Source organism: Acipenser ruthenus, chromosome 5, assembly GCF_902713425.1.
Source record: "Acipenser ruthenus chromosome 5, fAciRut3.2 maternal haplotype, whole genome shotgun sequence".
Lineage (NCBI taxonomy): Eukaryota > Metazoa > Chordata > Actinopteri > Acipenseriformes > Acipenseridae > Acipenser > Acipenser ruthenus.
In genome coordinates this window covers 74,165,820-74,180,200 of record NC_081193.1, presented here as the reverse complement: position 1 = coordinate 74,180,200, position 14,381 = coordinate 74,165,820, and positions in this window count along the sequence as shown.

Here is a 14,381-nt window from a genome sequence, read left to right as displayed (position 1 = left end):
TCTACATACAGGTTGGCAAAAAAAAAAAAAAAGACACTTTTTTATAATAAAAAGAAATGTATTCATAAAGTTTTATAAATTATATATCATACCATTATGTAGTTTATAGAATAATAAATATAATTCACAAACTAACTCACCATAAAGCAAAATTACATTTTATTAGTTAGCTGCCTCATTTGTAAAGCAATTCCTTACAGTTGTGTTTCATGCCTAACAACTTAATGGAACATTAGATAGTGTACTTTATACAGTATATCATTGAAGCAATGGAGGTTGCCAGGAATAAAACTTAGGACCACATACAACACTGTAACTACCCTTCCTAAGCAAGAGGCATCCCCTATATCATGTTGCCCATCCCACTGTGTGTAGGCTCACCCTAACTCCCAAATTAACCCTTTCAACACCCCTGAGGACCAACATGTCCATGTACTCTGTTGAGCTGCTCCGAACCCAGGTAAGGGGGGTCATTGCTGCTTGTTAACTACAGACACCGCCTTCGCCAGCCCACCCTGGGTAGCTGAACTGGTCCCAGAATTCTGGGATACTTTTTTATAATGTACATACTGTGGGTGTAGGTCATAGTGACTTACAGTTGCATATATTGCCGACAGACTTGTTTGCAATATATTTAACTACCAGGACTAAACAATGAGCTCCTCCACCATGATCTTGACAGAAACTGTGGGCTTACAAGATATTCCAGGTGTGGTCATGTCAGCTTTTGTAATTTAAATCAATTGAATACGAGGGGTACAAATTAACATATCTTCTTTAGGTAGGTTTATTATGTAAGTACATCAGCATGCAATGGGGTCATACATGTCATTCACTGTTATATAAGCCCTTGGTTTCTTACAGTACATGTACTGTGGGCCTGCAGCCTTTGAAGTGCTAGAACTTTGGCTCTCAGGGACTTTGTATTTATTATAGAGCTGTCCTCCCTAGCAGGGTTAACTACAGCATTTACATAATTGTTGTGCACATATGCTCCTGGATATGTCCAATGGACCTGATTTAGCACTCTCATGCAATCCCTCTGGAACATCTGTGTTTCCCCGAGAGCAGAAGGAACTGATAGAGAGAGCAGCACAAGTTCACACACCATCCTGTACTGCAATATTCACACACCATCTTGTATTGTAATAACCACTTGCCTGCCAAGAGTTCCATAAGCTGCAACCGGACAGCTGTCCAGCTAGTTTCAGTTCACATATCACATTCCCTTTATAAACATTTACAAGCTTTCAACAAAAACAGAGTTACATCAATAAATAAAGCAATCAGGCTTCACAGAAGATTACACATTAATTACAACGAGGTGCTGGGGTGCACTCTGATCAAGTCACTGACGGACTACCTGACCCAACCTGGTATGACTTGACTGTGTGTGACACGGGACCAACCATAGAGTTTAATGTTAAAATTCCAGCCTAAAGGAGTTTACAGCGATGCACTGTACAGGCATATCAGCAGTCCTGTGAGGTGTTGCATTACTCATACTGTATAACTGGAACAATCATTCAGTAACCTTCTTAATGTATCCTGTTTGTTGTGAATAATAATAATAATAATAATAATAATAATAATAATAATAATAATAATAATTAATAATGCAATCACTTTAAAGATATTGCTACACTTTCTTACAACCACATTTTAATCACACATCACTAGTGTAAAGGTCATGTTATAAAATAAGATTTCTTATAAATGCAGTAGTTACATGTTCTTATAATGATATTGCTGTCACCAACTACTGTTAGTATTAACTGTCATATGTTGTTTATAACACCGATTGTCATCCAGCTGATTTTATAACCTTCCTGTACTTTTCTCCTTTGACCTTTGTCCTTTGTCAGGCTCTCCTGAAATGGGAAAATAAACCCATCACATATTCTCTATGTATGGTGACCATATTATTTAAACATTAACCAATTGTAATATTTTTGACATCCAGGTTACTTCTAAAACAAACAGAGCATAAAAGTATGTTTGATCTATATGTCAAACTCTGCAGGTATCATGTTTAATACAAGACATGTTATACATTTTTTGCTTGTAAAAACGAAAGGTTTGTTGTAAACTCAAGCTGAAGAAAGGTTGCCAAATGAATAGTCCCTACTGGCAAGTGACCTATAAGGGAATTGTATCAACAGGACTAATTTTGGTAACCTTCTGCAAATTCCTCTGCATGTTATATTTTAACGCATGGATCTAAACAGTCATACAGTCTGTATGTTAAATAAACTTCCAAGAGCCTAGAGCACCACATAGAGGTTTGTATGGTATATACTGTACACCCCCTCTCAATACACTACAGAAAAAAACAGCCTAGCAAGTATTTTATAATTAACCAAAGACAATGTCCACAGTTAAAGTTGAAGGATAGTGGTTTTGAACTTTGACAAACATTTCAATCAGCATATTGTGTTATCTGCAAGGTCACCTTAGCTACTGAGCCTGGAGTTTTAAACACTAGGAATATACATGAACTATAATTATTAATATATACTGTATATATACCACGTTTAGGAAACCAACCTACAACAGGTTTGAAATGGAAGAACTCTTGCAGAAAGATTGCTAAGCATATGTTACTATTGCTGATATGTCTTATATAGTTTGCATATGTATCATTTCTATCTATCTGTATGTACTTATGGGTGTGCTTTATTTTCTAAAATAAAAATAAAAACAATCATGTATGCAAGATGGCTGTCTTTTCCTTTTCACTTGAAGGTGCAGCAACGTTTGTTTTCAAAGCATATGAGTCTGTCAACAGGGCTGGGCTTTTTGAATTGTATCTTTAAAATATAGAGTTTACAAGAAATAAGATATAAATACTTGGTATAACTGAATCTGGGAAACAATATCTGGCATTCCAAATAATGTGCTGGAAAATGTGATTCATGGGAGACAGTGTGTCCTGAGTATGTTGATCTAGATTAAGTTTCAATAGTGTTAATTTTTCCATTTCTTTTATTTACCTAAGTGTGACTGTTTAAAAATGATAAAATAAAATAAAATGAGTTTTTTTTTTTTTTGCTGAATGTTATTTACTGTTTCTTGTCAGTTGTTGTTGTTGTTGTTGTTTTGGAAGGTATCTGGAAACATGACTTCCCCACTGGGACCTAAATGCAACTGATTAGGAAATACAAATGAGCAATCCAGACTTGGATTAGGCAGACCGCATTAGCTATTCATGCTAATGATTTCATAGTGAAAGACTGCTGTGCACCTCTCCAAAATAGTGGTTTTATATAAAGGGATTGTTTACACCATGTAAATTGTGAATTAGCCCTTATTTATTTTTAGCTCTTCAAGTGTTTGATTCTTCTTCTTTATAGCAATTCATTCTGTATGCCTTTTTATTTATGTTTTACAAAGTAGATCTTCTCAATATAACAGAGTCTGTTTACTTGGTTTGCTTTCCAAAAAAATATTCTGTCAACTTGCATTACACTCATGAACTCCACCAAGCAGGAAGCTGCTGGCAAAATAAGTTGTCTCAAAGCCTTTGTCAATCAGCCACCTCCTCCCTGTACCTGTTATACACAACCTATGAACCATGATGACCTGTATATGCAAGTGATACATGCTTGCAAATACTTGTCTCACATGAGATAGAAACACCAGGTCTTTCTCTCGAAGTGGACTCATAAAGTGAGTTCATCAGGGAGTGTACAAGTGTATGCAATAAGTATGAATAAGATTAGACTGTATTCACATTCTATGATACTAAACCCTACGTTTTAAAATAATATTGAATTATAAAAAATAATATATAAAGTATAGTTTACACACCTCAGGTATGAAAATATTAAGGAACTGAAATTCTAATAAAATACCCCCCCCCCCCCCCCCCCCCCAAAAAAAAATAAAATAAATAAGACCAACTCACTGTAAACCTTGTTGTATTTTTTTTACTGTGTTCACAGCTGACAGAAAAGCTACTGGATCATGCTCTTTAAAATACCTCTAATCATTAGCTTTATTACTTTAACACCAGCATCAGTCATAAAAATATACACCCCCTCCTTGCAGGAATACATTTATGCCGAGATTAATTCCTTCATAAAACTACAAGGCCTATTCCAACCACATCTGTAGAACACATGAAAATGCAAAGCATTTGAACACCTTCAGCGTCACAGTGCTAACGAGAAAATAACTCAGGGAAGAGAATGTGGCCAAGGAGTGGGTGGAGCAGGATGGAAATGAATGCATGTCCTGATTGGTTGTCTGACATTCAAATATTCTCTGAATAAACATATTCCAAACAGCAGAGCCAGGTTTATACTTGTCATCTTAGGAAATGAAAGCGTTGTCCTGGATCAGGAAATATAAGGATTCAGATGATTAATTCCACTGGTAAACTGTGATAGTTTATTAATCCAGAACGTCAAAGGGTTATGAGATCACATCCCAGCTCTACCAGTAAATATTGTATCTAAACTTAGCCTGAAGATGCATAGCAAGGGGGTGAGAGTTACTGGGTCTTTTACTGATGCAATGAATAGTTTCCTGTCAGAGGAGGGGAAAGCAGATGATCAGCATGTTTATAGCCAGGCAATCGCCATGCTGGCAGTCTTCAGCTGGTATTTAGCACAAGTTTTTTAAAATTCTATGGGAAGTATATTTTTGAAATTTACTGTATGAAGAAAAAATAAAAGCAACTCAAAATTATATTTAACGTTTTATGTAAAGGATGTTTTTAGATGAGGTCCAGTGACTCCACTAGCTATATATCTATTAGGCATCTATAGAGTGTTCTTAATAGTTTTTTTCATAATAGCATCACCACCCTTTGAAATGGGCATTAACTGCTTTTTAACTGACTGATGGGCATTAACTGGTTTTTAAATTGGGGTCAAATATCCGGGGTGCATGGTGTGTTGGGTATTACACTAAAATAAAAGCTCCTTTTGGTTATGGATTATGTTAGGCATCCTTAAATACAGATTATATGATGGCTCTGTGTGGGTCAGTTAAAGACAAAGTAAGAGAAGGCATCAGATTTGTGAAAATTACTGATAATAAATTGTGCCAAAGGAATCATTAACAGGGCTAACTAGTTGACTATTCATATTATAAAATTATTCATTATTAATGTATTGAGCATGACACACATTATTTTACGTGACACATATTTACTTCAGCTGGATTATGTTCATTTCAGTTTTTATTATCTTATGTAACTCTTCGTATAAAAGAACAAAACTGTGGACTCTGCCTTGTGGGGGGAATTACTTTTAGACCTTAGAATGTCAAATTACTATGGCAAAATAAAATACTAATGAATTAGGCATTTTGATTGGCTGACAGAATTATTTATAACATTGTGGCAGGCTGGCTCACAGTGGTGAAGTGTGGTGACGTCACGGACCAGGAAGTAACTGAATCACAACAATGGATGGGCGGGTGAAACTGAACGCAACGGCGTTTAGCTGATTTTATTAATAAACAAAACAAATGATTTGAACAAAACAACAAAACAAAAGGGCACGAGGGCCAAACGAATCAGACAGACAAACAAGTAAGTGTCGTGCTAGCTAATCCAGCACGTTTTAGCAATTGTTATTTCTGTCTCCTCTCTATCTCCCCGTACCTCTTCTCTGCACCCAACCCTGCAGCACGGCCAGCTGCAGGTTCTTATACTCTGGCCGAGGGGTTAACTAGCTGTTAATTATCTTATTACCCCTCGGGCACAGTCTGCACGCGTTTGGTAAGGATGCATGACTGTCAGCTAGTTAAATAATCAGTAGCTGATCAGTCATGCATCCTCACGGGTTTTTAAATTATAAATAATAAGAAATACGCTGCGCTGTTATCCGCGCCGCAAACAATAATACAAATAATAATAAATAGGGGCGGGACACTCCGCCACAAACATGCTTTTAATATTTTCTATGCATGTGTATGCCTGTAGAAGTCTTATTCTTTGTGAAATAGGCCAGAGAACAGAATACAGCACTCTCACTTAACTGATAAAATGAAAATGAACAATTTTAAATGGGCATGGTGCTTCATTATACATGTATCTAATTACTACAATAATGTTCTGATTCAAGATACCCATTGTTTTTAAACAAAAGACAGAACTGTGGCTGAAAATTTATTATTTAATAGTATGATAAACTACAAAAAATAGACTTTGTGTAGATACAAAACACCATTTAAACCTACATATCTAACAGTGTGTGAGAGTGAGTCTCTTTAGTGTATTTAAATAAATAAAATGCCAGGATTGGTCATATTTTTATTATTATAACTGTGGCAGTATTTAGACCTGCCCCTGGTAAAATTAATTGAATAGACCCCAGTGTGTTGGTTTCTGAACGTGCAGACAGGAGTTTGATCTTCAGTTACTACCCTTTATATTGTAATAAGAACGATGACCTACCTTTCTAGCTGTGAGGTCCATGATATTACATTATATTGTTTTCAATCTTCTTGAAAGACATATGTTTAGGTACAAATGTAGCCCTAGGACTGGAAGACAGTCCTGAAATAAGGTAAAAAAGCTGACATTCCACCCAGGCTGATCTGTGAAAAACACGTTCAACTGTTAGCCAAGAATTTTTCAGTTATTAAAAGCTTTTTTCCATTTTTATTTAAAAATAAATAAATAAAAACTCTGACGGTACATTAACAATTTTTGTTTTTGTTTTCATTGACTTGGTTATCTTTAATATTGCTGGTCTGGAGCATTTCCATTTCCTTCAAATCCCATTTTGTTAACAAAAGCTGTTTGATTTTGATTGCAGGATTATTTGTGTTATTCTTCTCTGCTCTGAAGACTGAGATACTGCTGTGAACCGTATAACCTTTTTGTTGGCAGTATTTACAGCAAAGCTGGCAGATCTTAACATCTGCCAACTTACACAACAGTTCCTTACATTATAACACTTACTGCAGGATACCATTTTAAAAGTATAAGTGCATTGTATAGCCCAGATAAGCATAACAATCCACCAGTAGACAGGTGACAGGTATTAGTGTGGATTCAATCATTTTTAATGTATCTCTCAGATTAACCTCTCTCATCCAATCAGGTTCCAATTAGAGTGATACTACTCTACTGTATTTGTTGAAGGTCTTGCTTACAGAGAGACCATACTCTACAGTAATTATGTTCATTTCTCCAGACATGTGACACTGCTTAACATTTTTTTTCTTCAGACTTCAGAGACACATAAATATTTCTTGAAATTGTTCATGTGACTTACCACAAGGGGTGCAGGTCAGCACATCAGGAAATAATAAATAAAAAAGATCCAGCTGTATTCTCAATCATTCCCCATCAGGCCATCGGCTACTCAAAAATAGACTCATACTGCCACTATGGTAAACTACAGTATTCTGTAAAATAAAAAGTCTGTTTATAAACACAACCCATTAACTGTAAGAACTAGCATTGTAGGTTTTGCTAGGCTCCTGAGAAATTCAACCCTGGGGTCAATGACTCTGTGGAACTGATGAATAGAATGACAAATGATATACTGTGCCGAAATATAATAGGTAATATCAGGGGCTCACCGTGCAATTCAGTCTTTTTTGATGAAATCATAAAATGTTGATTCAGAATATTATTTGAAAAAGAAACAATTACAACAGCATTATAGTTTAACTTAAAATGTGTACCTTTCAGTTGTAAAATGCTAACCCTCTCATCATCTTATTGAGTAAAGTTTGTACTGTCACGCTGTTTAATGTCCTTGCTGATATGCTGCCTAAATTCATCCCCCAAGATAAAAAAAGAAGAAAAAAAACTGGCTTTGCTCTTGTCCATTTAAACTAGCAGCATTAGTAATATGTCTAGTCTGCTTCATAAAAATGCAGTGGGCATAATAAAATTTATTCAACGATTAATTATTGAGCTATTCAGCAATTTTACAAGAAAACACAGGTCTTTTTATTGGATTCTTACTACTTCAATTAAAAAGGGAAAAATGCTGGATTTGGATATTTGGGGGGTTTTATTTTCTCTGATCAAAGGTATATGAAAAATACAAGGGGGTAATTATTTACAGGAATTTGCTCTCAAAACCACGCCATTACCAACTAAGTTGTAAAATAATGAATTTAATGTTTGTGGGATTGTGTGTTTTTTTTTCTTCAGGTACCTGTATTTGTTTCCAAAAAACCCAAGTTCTTGTATGAATAGTAATACCTTTTTAAAGCATACCAGAGTTGTAGCTAATGCCCACTTTGGATTATTCATGCCTGGGAGAGTTTTTATAATGCCTTTTCTGTGAAAATAATTTCCAGGCGTGTTCAACTCAACCCTTTGTTTGCTGATACAGTAGTAATTGAAGTCACCAGATCTCCAGTCATCTTATTTTGTAAATTGGTGGCTTAAGTGGTATCAATATAGAACTGAAATATCAAATGCCAAAAGCAAAAACCTATTAAATATTTACGATAACAGATTGTCAGAAACTTCAAAACACTCAATCAAAAATATAAGTTTAGACTCCTGAGTGGTGCATCCAGTAAAGGTGCTCTGCATGGAGTGCAGGATGCGCCCTATAGCCTGGAGATCGCGGGTTCAAATCTAGGCTATGTCATTGCCAACCGTGACCAGGAGTTCACAGGGGGCGGCGCACAGGGGGCGGTAAAGAGGGTTTAGGACAGCAGGGCAATCCATGGTTAACCGTGCACCAGCAACTCCTGAGGCTGATAGGGCGCCTGCGGGTCTGCAGTGGAGCCATTCAGATCTGTGTTGTCCTCCGGCACTATAGGTCTGATGGCTTCACTGCGGATCTGCAGTGCGAAAAAAGACGGCTAGGCAGGGACACGTTTTGGAGGACACGTGTGTCAGCCACCGTTCCCCGAGCCGCCGGAGGGTTGCAGCGGTGAACCAGGATTAATAAAATACAATTGGGCATTCTAAATTGGTGACGACTAAATTTTATATATATATATATATATATATATATATATATATATATATATATATATATATATATGATAAGAAAATAGGTCAAGTGGACAAACATGTCAGCTATATTGTGATAAACCTCAGGGCATGGTCCTGAAGGGGAGATATGTGAGGGCAGAGATTTTGTTAGGACTTTGTCCTTTCACAAAATGGAGGTCCCAATAGGACTACAGTTCACAAAATGGTCGCCCACCACAAACTACACTACCCAAGATCCTTATCAGGTAATTAAGGTATGTCAGCACACCTACAGGTGATCAAGGGTAATGACCAGCCCTATAAAAGGAGCAAACTGACAGCATCACAGTGAGAGGGGAGTAGAAGAAGTTTGGTGCTGTGGTTTGAGAGGTTTGGCTGTATTTCTGGATTGCATTACTGTGTATGACCCTGGACTGTTCGGATAACACTGTTGGCAGTTTTGACCCTAATTTGGATGACTATCTGATTGTTTGTGAACTCTGGATTGACATTATGATTCTGATTATTGGACTTCCCCTTGAAAATAAACACACAGGTATCCTGTTTTAAATAAACTTACACTTATTGTGTCTATTGTGTTGTCCCCGCTCATACTTGTGACCAAAGTATGCAAAGAAGGAACAACTTTGTCACTATATATATATATATATATATATATATATATATATATATATATATATACAGTATATATCTATATATATACAGTATATATATATATATATATATATATATATATATATATATATATATATATATATATATATATATATATATATATATTGCAAGGCAGTGAAAGAAAACCACACATACACGCACATAACAGCAAAGCTGTGAGGGTAAATACAACTGAATTTTTTTAAGCACACCGAGAGGGGCGGGCCGAGACAATCCAGCGGAGACAACTCCACAACCGGGGTCCAGTGGAGGATCACGTGTCTCTTTTTCTTTCTTTTTTTTAAAAACTGAAGTAGAAGAGGAAAACACAAAACAGCGAGCGTTATAAGGTTAGAAAAGCAGACTACAATCGCAAAGCGGCAAGCCGGCTTCCAGCAATTAAATTGCAGAGGAACTCCAGAAAACTCGAGAGAGAGAGCTGTTTCACACAGAGGCAGCAGTGCCTACCCTAACCGCGTGTAGTCACACATCTGGTCAGTGCGTAGTGTATACTAGGGGACACACAGGCCAAAGCCGTGGCGGGCAAATCTGTGGACGGAGTACAACACAATAATACAATACAAACAATATTACTGGGGAGCACAGTGCTGTTGTTGTTGATTTTTCGAAGGCCTGACGCACCCAGGTGGGCAGGCCGAGGCAGCCAGTGGGTCTAGTAAAAATACAGCCTGTGGAGGACAAGGCCTGCTGTTTTTATATATATTTAAACTGCCCCTCGGCAGCCAGCTGAGTCACTCGATAGCGGGGGTATGGCAGAGCCTAGCCCTGGTAGAGGATGTGCTCCCACACGAGCGAAGGCTGGAAAAAGACAACAACTCTCACTCCTTTAAATCAATACTGCACAGGCAGTCGACTCACGTACCACACATAGGAAAACAGCAACCTGCAACGCGAGCAGATTGCTGAAGAAGAAAGAAGAAAAAAGCTGAATCAGGAGTCACTGATTCCATGAAAGCGGCAAGCCAGCTTTCAGCCTGAAAGGCAAGGGAACTGCAGTTGACTCAAAAGCTCTTTTTAACAATATGCTCAGATACCAAAACAGAGGGTCTTACCTTCCCGTCTTGAGAGGCAAAAAGAGACATAGCTTCCATGGAATGACGGTTTTAACCCCTCTGCGTCCTCACAACAAGGGGCCTATTGGCAGTTCTAGTATAGAGAGCTCAGAAAATGCCTACCAATAGGCAGGCATATCCCATACATAATGTTTTGGTGGTCGTCTTCGAATTGAAAGGGAACCACATTTTCCCGAACTGTCTGTGAAAACAGCATGAGAATGCTACGCATGGCTAATTTGCATATCAACCTCCTCCTGCCCCCTTCATTTGCATGACGTCAGGTGAAAAGAGGGTCTTGTCGAGTAAAATAAACTGAGCCAATGGAAAGCCGAAATGTATAGGGTCATTTTTCATTTGGATCGAGCACAATGTCTCGAGAAAAATTAGAACACACCTGGAAACTCCCCCATAGTGACGTTATAACCTCCTTTAAAAAGTGGATTTGTCCTTAACAACTATGACCTATAATGCAGTGTGTGCTCAAAATTCTGTAACTGACTAAGACAACTGGCCAACATAAGGGCAAATGGTTTACAAGCTAAATTCACAATACCACTAACATTGTAATTTCCAGGAACAGGCTTATTCCAAAATCCATTGCTTTTAAAAATTGCATTGTTAAGAAAGACTAAATTGAACTGCCAAAGTTACATGTTACTTGGAACACTGTAAGGCAAATAAATGTTTTCCCCCAAATAATTGCAAATTATAATCTATAAATAAAAATGCAGTAACAAGCCAAGAGCTATAAAATGCTAAAATAACACAATAAACAGGTTAGGCACCAATATTGTTTTTCACTCATGTCTTAATTGTTATTTGGCCTGTAAACAAAGTGTGGTGCTGCATCGACAAATTAGTTCCAAATGTAAACCCAAACAAGTTTTAAATGTCAAAAACTGTATTATCTAATGTTTAAAAATAAACAATAATTGAGAAAAGGGACAACCTAACCAATGATATTAGCAACGACAATAATAGTGTATCGTGTCGATGCTGAGCTCCTGTCCAATCTCCAACAGTGAAATGAGCTGCTATCCACATATGTGCTAGGGAAGATGCTTCAGTAACTACAAAATGAATAGAATATGGAATAATAGATGGGCTTCAGTGTATTGCAAGAAAATCATTTAATTGCAGGTTCTATGACAATGCCACCAAGACTGAAGCCATTCATGGATTTTACACTTATGAAAGATATAAATAAGTGCTGATGTATTAAAAAAGAGCATTTTAATAGTTTATAGGGCAGATAAATAAGGAATGTGTCCTGACATCAGATCAGAAAATGACTGTAGAACTGTTTTGTATCCATCCATTATAATGTACTGTAATTACAAGTTTCACTTATAAAATCACAAATTAATTTAATATGTTTTTAATTTCAATGTTGTCCTCTGTTAACCACATATTTTCAGTCAAATATGAACAAATCCAGAAATCTCAAATTGGATTAATATTTCAATTACAGCATGTTCTACATTGTAGCATGACACTATAAATTAATCAAGAGTTGGACTAATTTGAAGACAAATGTAGCCAGAGTAAAAAGGGGATGATTTCTCACAGGGATTTGTTCATTAGTGCTGGATTAAGATACTACTGTTGCAAAATCCTATTGCTATTATTACATGTCTTTCAAAAGTATTATAGGATCTTTGAAAATCAATAGTGACAGTAATATGAGCAGGAAAACATTTTAAAGAGTATCTGACAGGTGGAGTCCTAAAGAGACTATGTTTAGCAATATAATTAGCACGGTTTTACTTATATTACTATCAAGTTGATTTATATTACTATCAAGTTAAGGGTGCCCATGACTATTGCATCACTTTCAGTTAGGCTTTTTTTTTTTTTTTTTTTGCAGCTTTTTCATTCAGATGTTTTAGCCAGTTTAGCAGCATTTGTTAATTTTAACTGTAGTCACATTCAAATTAATATCGGTCTACAAGCACAAAACACCAGTCTACAAGCACCCGGGTCCAAATCCACAACAAAAAGGGCTTACAAATATTTAATGGTCCATTTGAAAGGAAAATGCAGATTGCCACAAAGGTAATCTTTTTCTCTTTAGATAAGGTTACCTTTGATGTATTTAAGGACAAAGAACAGTCAGGCCTGTGCAGAAACCAAACAAAAAAAAACTTAGTTTCCAAAATATGTTATGGCAGAAGATAAAAGGGCTGTTGTTTGTTCCTTTTTTAATATGAAAGCTCTGTATTCTATTACTTTAAACACTGTAACATTGTTGAGCAAATTATGGATTTATTTGGTACAATTCAACTGGAAGGGGGGACGGGGACGGGGGGGTGGATCAGAATATGTGACTTGCAAATAAGTACCATGTCCTCTTGTTATAGTGCGACACGTTCTTTGGCCTTTTCCTTTTAGGTGCCACATCCACTTCCACTAAGACTGTAATGTATGGTGTGTTGTGAAGAGAAGCCTTGTGACATCTGTCCATTGAAACTGTGCTGTTTTTTCAGGCTAACATGATTTGGAATCCCAATGAATGTGAATGGCTAAGAGACTCTACGTGTCATATAATAACACATACCTTTATTATTAATTATACATATGTGACCTGAATTTCTCCCTTGACGTAAAAAAAAAAAAACTGCTGTGGATGTTGGTACGAATGTATTTCTTATGTCCTTTGACTCATAAATACAACCTCCACTCAAATGGTTTAATACAGGAACAAAAAGACAATTTCATGGCAGAAGAACACATTAATCATATTTACTTTGCCAATAACAACAGCAAAGAAACTGAAAGAAACAGCTAATCGATTTGGAATTGTATTTCTCATATTTGTTGTGTTTTGTATTCAAAGTCTGTTTTGCACAACTACATTCCAGGTCATTTGTACCTGAGATCTATAATGGGAACTTATAAAGCCATTTTGAACTGAGAGACATACCTGAGCTGAAACCAGTAGAAAAACAAAGCATAGTACATTTACAGGCCTTTTCTTGGTGGTCAATGCACTGGTTTCCATATCACAAAATCACAATCATGAATTGACACAAATTTAAATCTTACCGTTAAAATAATGGTCACAATTTAATCATACAAATTCATACGAATTCCAATACAGTTTCATAGGTTTGCATAGTAGCACACTATTCATGTTTTGCTGCTATTTTATAATGGTAGAAAATGGTAATGGTCACAAATTCATAATTAATTTGAGTGGAACGCCACAGGAACAGCAGCTAATGCACTGGAATTCTTAAGGATGCGTGGCCATTATTTTGAAGTGCATCCAAAACAGAAACTTGATTTTTATATGTTTTTTATCTCTGTGTTCACATGATTTGTCATCTCTATATGTCACTACAAATAATACAGATTGTTATGGTAGGCGACCATGAGCCCCCATTGCTTTGCACATAGATAAGAACGTTTAGCTAGTTGTATGTGTGGCTTAATTATGGCAATTGCCTGAAATACTGGACTCCATGTCTGTGCTGATTTTGGATTGCAGTTCTTATGGGCAACCTGTTGTAGCAGTGTGGGCTGCAGGTGTGGACCACAGGAAACAGATGCCAAAAAACATATCTGGTGTGAATGATGAATGGACAATTGAACTGAATTAAATTTGAGCCTTTGTAAAATAGAATCACACATACTGTAGAGAGGTGAACAATACATTATTCAATGGCAAGGTATGAGTTGTCAGTACAGAATTACCCACAAAACATGTAGGTAATGTTCAT